The following is a 10,735-nucleotide window of genomic DNA, read 5'->3' as shown; positions in this document are numbered from 1 at the left end:
GAGTTCATTTTGTCTTTTACTCATTGATTGAAACATTCTTCACCACAGACATACACAGTGTTGTTGTGGTGCTGTGGTGGGCAAGTCCTTTGTGTTAAAAGACAAACAGCAGTGGATGGCATACAGAAAATCAATGAACAAGAAGTATTGAGTTGTGGGTGATGGTGGGTGGGTGTTCAGTCTCTGCCTAAAAGGTGGAGCTGGGGCTTCATAAAGTCTTTGCTCTTTCATCATAGTAAGTTGGACAAAAAAAAAAAAAAAAAAAACGTGGGATATTTAGGGGGTTTCTAGAGACAGGACTTAGATAGCTTGTTGTGTGTGTGCAGGGAAAAGAGGATGTTGGTGATGTCTGGGGATATTTGCAGTGCTAGTGCAGGCATCACCCAGGGGAATTTAGAGGCAGACCTTGTCGGCTGGCCTCTGGGAGTTTAACCAGCTGTGCAGTTTGCAAGCAAGAGTGTGAGGCTGGCTGATGAGGTGAGATCTTTGTCTCCAAATAGCCTGTTGGAGTGTGGAAAGGGAGGGTAATGGTTGTGTCACAGAGACGTAAACTTAGCTGGGACTGCAATTTGTCTGTTTGACACATGAAGTGATGCTGGTGTGGAGTGCTGGACCCTGATTTAAAAGAGGAAACAAACAAAACCTTTAAACTTAATTGTGTGATTTTCTAAGGGGCCACATCTCATGAGTACTTGTGTATTTATTAAATGGATGCCGCTGACACTTGACATTTTGGGTTGAGTTTCACCAGTTAACATCTTATTTAGAAGATGGGGAAACTATAAGAGCAGTAAAGCCAGTGTACTCCATGACTGATGTTTGTCTAGTTTCTTTTTGCGTTCTTTCTTATTTTTTGCACTGTATGATATGAGAATTTATTTTGTTTTGTTACAAAACGTTTGCCACATAAATAAAGATAAATAACTTATCTGTCTTTAAACCATATATATATATATATATATATATATTGAATTTTGATGTTTCTGGCCCTCTGAAATATGTGTCTTTTGGTGACTGTGGTTTCAGTTATACTGCTAAGTTTTAAATGAAAATCCTTATAAAGAGGTTGGAGGGGTGGAAGTGGAACTTTCATCCTGGGGATACAGGTTCAAGCCTGAAATAAACCATTTTGTGTCAGTGTTTTAACATAAGCTATGTTCAAACAGGCATTGCAGCCCAGAAATGTTCTGTTTTATTTAACTTAATATCAAGAGTAGTTTATTTAAATTAAATAAGATAGAAGGCAGTGCAACTAATATCTGATGTAGGACTGTAGTGTAAACTAGCGACTGCACCTTTGACTCTACTTCTGCTGAATTTCCTTCGTCCTGCACGAGACTAAACTGCACCAGTTTTGCATTTACTTTACAGAGTAAAAAAATGTTAACAAGGAAGCTTTAGGCGTATTAAAGATTGAAATGTTTTGGAGCGTGCTTGATTTCTCTTTTTCAGGTGACAGAAATCAAAGGACAAAGCTATTACTTGCAGAAAAAGGCTCAGAGCACAATCACCTGCTCTGGAGATAAAAAGCAGAAACTGAGCAACAATATGACCCTGCAAAAAATGAATTTTCCCAATACAAAAGAAAGATGTGACACCTCCATGGAAACAGACCCCCCTATCAAATCTGAGGCTTGAATAGACCTGTCAAGAGAAAGGGAGGGCGACTGAGTATCTCAGCACAGCGGCACCCCGTTTTCCTCTCTTAGACTGTCATGTGTTGCTAACAGGTGGCCTTTTGAGAAGACGTAGGGTAAAGATGATAATGGAGCACTCTGGGTGGTATTCTGGGTTTTAAGCAAAGTCTCTTGTGTGTGATAAACAACCACAGTGTCCTAGCAGCTTTCTACTATTACACAACGCTGTGTGTTCTAGGTAGAGCACAGCAGGACCAGCATCTACTCTGAGGTGATGGGAGACCAAGCGGGCGACCTGACAGGTTTCATTCTCAGGAGATAATCTAACACTCGAGTAGGAACACTTGAGCATCGACTGAGGATACAAGAGAAAAAGAAACAAATTATGCTTAGAATTAGGATTCAATGACATTAACAGCTTTATGGCAAATGGTCTTGAAAAGCCAAACTCTTCACTGCACTCCTTTAAATCTGAGCCAGTAAAAGTTTATTTCACAGTTTCTATCTGTTCTTCTTTTTTTATATGCACTCATTGGTGGAACAAGTTTAGAAATATTAAAGAAAGATTCATAGTTACATCTACATAATCCTGAAGAAAATGGTAGCTGACTTTGGATTAAAGTCATGATTAATTATATTCTTAGATCAAAAACTAAGTGTAAGGGTGCCAAATTTAATTTTAAACAACCAAATGTTTGTACAAAAAATAAGTGTAATGAATTTTCTTATTTATAATCTAAATCCTGCATCAGTCACATCTTTTTCACTTCTTTTTTTTTTTTTTCTTTTCTTCTTTTGTCTTTGTTGGTGCGTAGCTACCATGTATCACAGCACCTGCATGTTCCTGCTCCAAAGTTCTGAAAAAAATTACAGGATGCATTTGCCTCTTAAATAATCCAGAAACCTTTTCAAAGGATTTAAATGCATTCAGTGAGCTCTCCTTTCATGGCATTTATTCATTGCAGTTTCACTACACAATGTGTAATATCTACATGTTGTTCTATTGTGAAAAACGTCATGGTTTCACATTGAAAGCTTAAAAACTAATTAAAAATCAGCAAGGCTCCAAAAGTGCAACACTCATGTTTGCCTTTTAAAATTATGATATGCCTATACCTTACCAAAGCTGTCAGAAAATTCATGTTTGCTACTTATAAAACCCATAAAAGCACTTAAGTGGCAAGAGGACATGGCTGATGTGATGAACCAAATTTCATGAACAGACCTGGATTTGAGGCCCTTCTTTAACTTAAAACTTAACTGGGCCTCAAAATTTCAAAATTTTAGTTTCTGAAATTATAGAAAAGGAGAAACAGTGTTGTTTTAGTTTATATATATATATATATATATATATAGCCTGTGTTTTTTTCTGTTTTTTGGGAGCTTAACTTGTAAACTTTTTAAATCTTTTTAAGCGTAACTCAGCAATAAAAAAAAAAGAAGATGCTTTATTCAAACTTTTTGAAATTATAATGAAGAGACCTGATTAAATAAACTTACGTCAGGTATGGTGTGAATCAGGATGTCCTCTGTGAAGGCTGGAGGATTTTCATTATGTCCATATTATCACAGGAAATGTTTAGCTTCAGGATTAGAATCCTTAAAAAAAATTGCATTAACTATATTTTACAGCTTCAGATTTCTTTTCTTAGCTCAGTTTGAATTGTTGATCTGAATCTCAGTTCCTGAGACTCTAACATTGAATTTATGCCTGAGTATTGAAGGAAATTGTATTCTGCAATATAAAAAGTGATAAAAGCTTAAAAATCAATTCTGTTTCTAGGAAGCCAGAGAAGAGAGGCTGAAATTGTGCTGCAATTGTTTACATTGGTAGACAACCCGGTATGTATGTATTTATGTGTGTGTGTGTGTGTGGTAGGAGCTTTTTATAAGCACAGTGGACGGTGTGAGACAGCCGCCAGGGAGACATGAATCAGAGTGCAGTGTGTAAGTGTAAAATGATTGGTAATCTTGCAAGAAATCGCAAAGGGGGCACTATTGGAGTGCTGGATGATTAAGTTCTGATGAGATCAGAGACCTCTCTCCAGTCAATGAATAACTGGACAGTCCCTTAAGTGATGCGGCGCTTCAGTGACACACTCGTTATAAAAATATACTTATAGAGTCTGCACCCAGATCTGTGGCTGAGATGAGGAAGGTTAGAGAGGAAAACCAACAAGACGGAACAGGAGGCCACCCTGGTATCAAACTGCTGCATGTGTGCATCTTTCAGCTTCACCTGCTGTGACACCAAACCTCCAGGAGCCATCTGCTCCTGTTGTTTTATCTCTCATAGCAACCAGCAAGGCCATAAGGATCCGGCAAACAAAGACTCCAGAAACAAGCTGCTGAAGCAAAGCTGTCATGTCAGACAGGCCACCTTCAAGACTTTTTTTTCCCCCCCATTTCCTGTCCACATGTAGAAATACAAAAATATTCTCCTGGTGATTATTTCCAGAAATACTCAGTCGATCTTTTTAGTTTTTTATTACAGGCTGTCAAAATGAGACCTCAAATGTACTCTCAAACGTAAGTCGCTTTGGATAAAAGCGTCTGCTAAATGACTGTAGAATAGAACTGTAGAACCTCAGGTCACTTTTGGAGTGTGTGGCTACACTAGAACAAAATATCTCTTTTGTGCTTCATGATTCACAAAACAACAGCTCAACCAGATACTTTAAAAAGACTTGAATAAAAAGGAAAATACATGATTAAATGTATTAATCACAAAGAAAAATAAATGAATATCTGTTGTATCACGAAGTAATTTCTCTGTGCTGTAGAATAATTTTGCAGAATGCTTCATGTATAGACACTTATAAAGAGCTGGAGCCACAAAATGCTCATAAATATAATCATAATAGCAACCACCTAAATTACAGTCTTTGTTAATGCCTCTGCACAACAAACATGTCTGCCAAGCTGCAGTTAAGGCCATAAAACTACATTTCCTCAGGGGCCAATACCACTGACGTCAGCAATATAAAAGTGCTTTGTCTCCTAAATCCTTTACAAACAACATAGGTGGGATTCACACATTGATTGGGGAGATTTTTGCAGCTTTTAGGTGTGTGTTGGAGGCTGCACAGAGTGATAAAAGGAAGAAGAAAAAAACAGACAAGAGGCCATAAGGAAGATCCATCTGTCAGCAAGTAAGCCAGAGCAAAGAGCTCGGAGGATGGGGTAGTAATTTGGTCACAGGTACAACAGATGCAGAACAAGACCAGAACATTGTGTCTGAAGCAGAGAGACATCAGCAGCTTCCTGCATATCTGATCATCGTGACCCGTTGGAGTAAAATGACACTTCTGCTCTGTTACAAGCAGTGCATGCACACAAATGCACATTCGCAGCAGGGAGACCTCCTTCAGACACCCACATAGAGGCATGTTCCAAAAATGCTGTGAGACACAAGCAGCACCATGAAGCACAGCGAGAGGCATCCCACTGAGAGGAGCGAGAAGGAGAGAGACAAAAGGGAGGAGGAGGGAGGGAGAAACTAGGAGAAAAAGGAGAAAATAAAATGCAGCGAGAGAAGCGAGAAAGAAAAGAAAGAGGGGTGGAGGATTTATTCCCTCTCAATTAGACCAAAGTGTTGGTGGAATCTTTCATGGCAGATAAGAGCATCAGTAGATCATCATCAAAAACAGACAAAGCTTTGGCGTCTGCGACCAGCAACAAAACTTGCTCTTTGCTAACCTCCCAAAATGTGGACACCTGGGTCCATCTGAGGACGTTCCACATGGGAACAGTTTGACCCGTCAGCAGGAGGGAAATGCTCCTGTTTAGAGATGATTAAGTGAAGCATGCAAACTAATTATATGAACCCAAAGTTCCTCCTCTTCCCCCACCTCCTCCTCTTCTTCCTTTTGTGGCACTGAGAAGCTCTGACTGCTGCCAGAGAGTTCTGATCAAACAGATGCAGCCACGGTTGACAGCATTTATCAGAAGACTCACACCATGGTGGAGGAAAAAGGATGGATGTTAGGGGGTAATTTCATTTGGGATAAAAGAAATGAACAGATTTGGCTCTTCTGTGACAGGAAAAAAAGATCAAATCTGAAGTAATCTGAGTCTTTTAAATGTAGTTTTGCATCCTTAATTAAACTTGTAAATTGGATATCAGTTTAATTTATCATCCTCTGAGAAACTCAATTTTCATCTAAGCTTTAGCAAAGGTTACAATGTAATGCAAACCTCAATCCTCTACATATGTCTGCATGGCATTTAAAGAAAAATACAGTTTGATTTAAAACACTTTGTAAACTTAAGCATTTCTCTGCTCTTATTATTCTCAGCTCACTTAGTGAATCAGTTTTGTTTTAGCCTAAGGTTGACACACTGGGGTCCCTCCACTCCTTCCAATCATGCCTGACGCCCCCCTGATGATAGACGTGCCATTAATTAACATTAACTCATAATTGAAGTCGAGAAAATTGCACCTTTCTAGCATATTTCACTTTTAATTGCATGGTGTCACAGTGACTGTGCTCTCTCTCCCATACACTGGCATGCACTTTCACATTACCCTTTAGTGCAGCGACCAACAATGAGCTGTCAAGAAGAGATAATCTCCCATCATTTCTGATTCTCTTCACCATTCATCCAAGAAATTCCTTTGTGATGCTGCTCTGAGTTTTTACAAGCGTGACAGCAAGTGACAAAGCCATCACCAAACTTACACTGATCATCGAGTCGAATCTGCTTTTCCGGTATCAAACCAAATCTAATTTCATGTTTGCAAACACTCGCTTTCTCCCGGCCGTTGGAGTTTGATTATGAGCCAAATTGCCTTATATTTTATCAGTGAAACTGATAAAGAACCATTTGCATTAATAAAGTTAATAACTTGTGATATTAAAAATCGACACTGATGCGTTTTTACGCACGGACGGTGATTAAATTGTCTAATGGGGACTGTCGACTGTTTGGAACAAAAGCAAGAAACCCTCCTGAGTATAGCCGCACAACTCTAATCTAATCTACGGAGGCCAATAAAATCCAATAAATCGCAAAATAAAAGTGCCAGAAATGTTGCCTGTTCATCACTCAAACGTCACAAAGCATATTTAAGAAGCCATACTAGTTTATATAAAATCAGATTTGCTACAGCAGAACTCCAGTATGAGGAAAATTTCTTACTTGATTATTTGTCGTTGTTTTCCTTTGATTTTGTTTGGGGTTTGGGCAGCACGTCGGTCATATGGCTTCACACAGGACACAAACACAGCGCAGCAACAGCAGCACCTCTGTGGTTCGCTCCTCTGGATGTGCCGAGCATCCGGATTCTCCTCCGCTTCTTATCACGCCAGCTTCCAATGCGCGCTCCCAAGTGCGCGTCAGCGACAAGACAGGATACGATACGTCTCGGACGAACGAGGCTCGCGCCTGCAGGTAAAAGACACGGGGTCAGTGGGAGGAAGAGACTCACCAGCGCTGGACGGAATCTTATATGGACAGACGGTCTACATAGAATTTCGGCAAATCTGGCGATTACAGTTTTGAAATATATTAACAAATACTTGAAACAAACACTTGATTGCCTCTGCTTGGCTTTATATTAAACATATTTATATTTAGTTTGCTTCCATTTAATCACCATTTAGTGACTGAATGGCTTTTTTTAAATCATTTACAATTTAGCAATTAAACTAAAATATGTTTGATCATCATCGTTTAACAAATAATAAAGTTTATAACTCCAGCATATCTGCATTTCAAATAAATTGAAGGTTAAGATGAATATTTAAAGTGCTTATTTTGATTTGCAAGAGAAATATTCAAGAGAAAAACTTCTTTTTTTCTTTCTTTTTTTTTTTTTTTTTTTTTTTTTGCTAATTTTGCAGAAAATAAATGAATGGTTCTGTATGCTGTGACATAAGAGAAAATACACTTGTAGATTTTTATCAGTGCTCTGAACCAAATCACAGTTTATGCCAGTTTTTCTTTGGCATTGTTGACTGTATAACGTTGCACTTCATCACATCTGGTGGTTTTATGACTTTTAAATCCTCTTCATAGAATCTAAATAGTTTTGACAGACAAATATTATGTCCCAAGTAGGCAGCTGGTAAGAAAATGATGAGTAAATTCTGCATTGTTGATGTAGAATATCATACAGATCAGCATTAATACATTACATTCTGCATTAAGTTGCACATCTGAAGTTTTCCCAGGTAAAAGTTAATTGACAATAAAAACAACATTTACAATACTCTGCAGACACTTGACATAACCTCATTTATGCTGTGCTATAGCCAGGACTTTAGTCATTAGCGTAGTCCAAACCACATTTCACTCACTTATTGAGTTCCATTTACACTGTTTATGTTTTGGTGTGTAAATGTGCCCCTCCACAGTTTTAAGGCCCATAAATTCTCAGAGTACGTGCCTCAGTGGCCAGGCTTCATCACGTTTAGAATGAAAAGCGAGCCAGTTTCTGTCAAGCATAGTTAGTGGTCAACCTCACTGATGCTGTGATAGCTGAGATGGAGCAAATCTCAGCAGAGGAAACAGTTATTCCAGCAGATACATGTTCATGGCTTTTGAAAGGGAATGTACCATTTCAAATTCCAAACGATCTAAAATGGCTTTTTGTTACTTGTGTATGTCAAAATTAATAACCATAATCAGCATTAAATTGATGTTTTTTAAGTTAACAACCCAGGAGAGCTCCAACAACAGTCTTAATACTAAGCAGTGACTATGGGTTTGTGGTAATGGATAATCTGCAGTAAAAGCCAACGACTGAATCTTTCTAGCTTCTAAAGTCTGCGGAGCATCCTTCCAGGGCCATTGTAAAGCTACATTATAAGCCTGTTGTGTGTCGGCGGATTTAATACAGTGTTTTTACTGAACAGTTGTATATAAATCGCTTCAGGGAATTGGTTGACATTTGAAAATATAGTTTGTTATTTTGTCTTGTGTGTCCACGATGAAAAATGTGCTTGTTGGTTCTACTGAAAGCAGTCAGGAAGCTTTGTGCTCATTTGGTGGAGATACAAACAATGATGACAAGGAAACTGAGCGTGGCACAGAGTCTGCTTAAAGAAGATAACAGGCAAATATTCCAAAAGCCCTCTGATATTAATATTGAATGCTTAAACATCTTCCACTGAGAGGGATCCAGTTCTGACTCTGACAGGAGAACCTTACAGAGAATAAAACGTGGATTTATTTGTACTTACAAAAATAATTGAAAGCTGTTTTTTCTTATTCAGACACATACTTAAGTAGGTTAGTTTGCATGCCATCATACAATGACGTGCTTTAAATGTTTTGTTGTTTAAGCTTTAAGTTGAGACTTCCATGTTTTGCTTCTTGCCTGCAGTGTATCAAGCACAATTGAACACAGTTTGAGCATCAGCAGCTCTGTAAGGTATGAAGGCCATTTGAAGTGAAGCCCTGCAGTTTCTCAGTGACTGCAATGAAAACAAATAAATGCCTTTTTATAGCTCATTTTATGAGCTAGTGACATGTACAGGAATCAGAACCAGCATGTTGTCACATGTCTGGATTTAGCTGCAGCATTCAAGTCCTGAAAAGAAGCTGCATGCAAAGTTTTCTCCAATGCAAAAGCAGATGATGCTGTTCACTGTAGTAATGTAAAAGCTTCCCTTCCAGGGATACTTGAGCCATTGTCACACGATACTTAGAAAGAATTGCACTACATTTGTAGAAACATACAAACTAAGGAAGTTGCTAATTGACATGATATTGGTTATTTAACTAATGTTTTTGTCGAAAGAACCAAATTATCAGCAGCTGTAGCTTTTCTTAATGTTCAGGGCATGCCTCCCATCCTCCCCTAGTTATGCCATAAGCTGGGTCTAACAGTGCAAAGTAACAACATATTCACGGAAATACACCACTAAAAGATGCAGTGCTGGACATTCATTAATCCAAATGAATTAAAGAAAATAACACAATACAGGACCATTAATTACAAGAAAACTTATTTTTACATGAGTTCTACTGTCTAAAATAGATACTGCTTTTCCATTTTATTACATATACTTGATATTTCAATGAACTTGTGAATGAACTAAACTTCACCATTTGGTGTATTAAATAGAACAAATCATTGTTGGATCATCTTTGACTAAAAAAAAAAATTACAAAACATATTACAAATAGCAGAGTTGATACAAATCAGACTTAATGTATTCACATAAACACTGCTGATACACACAGGATTGCATTGTGTTTAAGGCCACCTGATCAATTAAAACTGATGTTATTGTTAGTCAAAGTGACAAAAGGTTCAGCTACAGTGTGCTGAAATCAAAGCTAAAAGAAAATGTCTTTTGAAATCGTTGTTTACGGTAACTACTGTAATTAATGTTGTGCAAACAGTTATAGTCAATGCTGCATTGTTTTCTCAGGGCCTGTGGCATCACTGTGTTAGGAGCCCTGTCTATAATTAAACAGTGAAAAACATGCAGAGAAGGGTTTGTGCCACTGCAGCTGCAGAAAGAAGTCTATTTAAAATAGTCTTTGTGACTTGGCACAAGTGTTCAGAGCATTCAGCATAATGTTGACTGCAGCTGAAGGACAAATGATGTGCCTGACAGAGAAACATAAATGGTAATGTAACATTTTGCCTTGGCATATATTAATATTTTACTTATTTTTCCAGCAGTGGTTTGAGATAAAAGATAATGGTTTAAGGGAAAATCAGGATATTTACATGGAGTTTATTAACAGATAAAACTTGGAAAAAGCCTCCAACTTTCAATAAGTTATACATTTCTGAAATGTGATTTTTATATTTTTAAGCATTGACAACTGGCAATAAAACTGAAATAAACTAGATTTTAGTCAGAAAACTAGTTCTTTATTAGATCTATAGATGGATACCCCACTTGTCACAATCTTTGAGGCAGTTTCTGACATTTTGAAGTAGAAATATCCAATGAACGATGAATAAATGGGAATTTTTTTACACATTTCCCAGCTATATTCAATTTGGATGATCAAACCGTTTTGGAATCAGTGGGGCTCCTGACCCAGAGCCTGTGCTTGATATAACATTTAGCAATTCTGGTCCAAAAGCCAGCTTAGTTTGAAATAGGGGGTTGTCCTGACTGTGATGTGGT

The 10,735-nt window shown here is 37.9% G+C and overlaps 1 protein-coding gene across 1 annotated transcript in view; it reads right to left on the bottom strand.

The window, feature by feature from the left end:
* Positions 1-7,036, bottom strand: part of draxina (dorsal inhibitory axon guidance protein a) — a 31,420-nt gene extending 24,384 nt beyond the window's left edge. The window contains exon 1 of the mRNA XM_041980460.1: positions 6,780-7,036. The gene's annotated coding sequence lies outside the window, so the exon portion shown is untranslated. The remainder of the gene's footprint in view (positions 1-6,779) is intronic.
* Between the last annotated feature and the right edge of the window lie 3,699 nt (positions 7,037-10,735).

This window comes from Melanotaenia boesemani, chromosome 3 (genome assembly GCF_017639745.1).
Source record: "Melanotaenia boesemani isolate fMelBoe1 chromosome 3, fMelBoe1.pri, whole genome shotgun sequence".
Taxonomy (NCBI): domain Eukaryota; kingdom Metazoa; phylum Chordata; class Actinopteri; order Atheriniformes; family Melanotaeniidae; genus Melanotaenia; species Melanotaenia boesemani.
The sequence above is the reverse complement of the archived record's forward strand: the minus strand, read 5'-3'. Positions and strand labels throughout refer to the sequence as shown.